This window comes from Mastomys coucha, chromosome X, assembly GCF_008632895.1.
Source record: "Mastomys coucha isolate ucsf_1 chromosome X, UCSF_Mcou_1, whole genome shotgun sequence".
NCBI lineage: Eukaryota > Metazoa > Chordata > Mammalia > Rodentia > Muridae > Mastomys > Mastomys coucha.
In genome coordinates this window covers 122,070,240-122,072,070 of record NC_045030.1, presented here as the reverse complement: position 1 = coordinate 122,072,070, position 1,831 = coordinate 122,070,240, and the positions used below count along the sequence as shown (strand labels likewise).

The 1,831-nt window shown below is 36.7% G+C and overlaps 1 non-coding gene across 1 annotated transcript; it reads left to right on the top strand.

The window, feature by feature from the left end:
• The first annotated feature begins 924 nt into the window (after nt 1-924).
• Nucleotides 925-989, top strand: LOC116096061. Its single transcript, XR_004120823.1, has one exon. It is a non-coding gene; the product is annotated as a U7 small nuclear RNA (small nuclear RNA).
• Nucleotides 990-1,831: the final 842 nt, after the last annotated feature.

The window sequence follows — 1,831 nt, the reverse complement described above, 5'->3', positions numbered from 1 at the left end:
ACAAAACAGTGGGAACAAAAAAAGAAAAGTAAAATCTAGAGGACATAACATCCATCGCACTAGATGTAGAAACACAAAAGCAAGTGAAAAATCTATGAGACAACTCTCCAAATACTGCTAAGACTGGCCAGGCCATGATGGGGACTGCATGACATGGTTCCCACCCTGGAACAGATCCAGCAGGATGTGGGCCTCCATGAATGTTGATGGTTGCCATGGGTATAAGGCTTGTTTGTATCCTAATATACATATTTTCTAGTTCCTCCTTTGAGGGATGTCCTCTCTGACAAGGTTAACGACTCCATGATAATTAGAGACAGCATGAGTCCTTGAGGCCAGGGTGTGTCTAATATCTCAACAAAATGGTAAGTGCAGAGAACTTCAGGACAACCCTCAAGGCTGAGGGGAAAGAACTCTTAAAAACATGAGCTGGAAAATATATAATTTCTCAACTATGTAAATATAAGGATGCAATATGAATCCTATAAGGAGCTTCAGAGATCTAAAGGAACAGAGGCAACTGCACTATGAGCCATCTTGTCAGAAAGATAAAAGACAGGCATATTCTTGAGTTCTAGGTCAGCCTGGGACAGAGGGAATTTAAATCCAAGTGTGGTCAGAATGGTAATCTCAGTACAGGATCCCACCTAGCTAAGTTTACAAAGGCAGACAGGTCTCTGAATTATTTTTCAATGTTAAAAAAAAAAATGTACGCATCTTTTTCCTAAGAGTCAATTGGCTAAGACCATGGAATACTGATTTCTGGGAAAGTCAAGAGAAAACCTGGAGTCAATTACTTAACTGAGATGTAAATAAAAGATTGAGGCTTTGGTAGGTATGAGATGTTGTAGCAGAAAGCAATAGCAAGTCCCCCTTTTAGATTTTTTTTTCTAGTGATAGCTGAGCTGTCAGGTAATCTCTGGAAAGTGAACACAGCTCTTTTAGAATTTTTTCTAGCAGGATTTCTGATTTTGGTAAGAAAATCCATGGAGAGTAAACACAGTTCTTTTAGAAATTTTCATAGCTTTTTAGAATTTTTCTAACAGATTTTTGACCTTAGTTGGAAATCCCAAGAATTACTTTAGAGAGGTAACATGGCTCTTTTAGAATGTTTTCTAGCAGCTATCCAGAGGGAGAATTGCTTGAAGAGCTAACACAACCCTTTTAGAATTTTTTCTGACTTTCTGATTTTGATAGTAAACCCAAGAATTACTTTTAGAAATTTTCTTACAGGATTTCTGACTTGGTCAAGAAATTCAAGATTTTTTTTCTAGTATCTTTTCTGTCTTTGATCAGAAAATCCATGAACTATCCAAAAAGCATTTAGAATTTTTCTAGCAGAGAGCTATCTCGAACAAACTGAAAAGCCAAGAGCTATCTACAGAAAGCTGTCTAGAAGCTATCTCAAACAGAACATAGGCAGTCAGCTTGTACCCCACAATTTGACTTTCAATCATTTCTTTCACCATTCCCAGACACCCCTTCCATGGAACCCCTGTCCAAGCCCAGGCTGGTTCTTGGTAATATAGGTCCATATCTCTTCAATTCTAAAAACCTATACTGGCATTATTGTTAAAAAGACAGAAAATGCTTCAGATTTATGACTTTAAAAAGGAACAGTGACCACGTAAGGGACTCAGATGAGCAGATAAATTAAATAGAGAAATCAAGTCACCAATTAGATAAGAATTATAAAATAATGTGTACTGAATATTGGGACTCATATGTTAGAAAAGCAAACAACAAAAGACATCTAAGTTCAGATAGGTGCATGTACAATAATAATGTATGACTTTGACCTTAAAATAATACTTATACCAAGTATGAATCT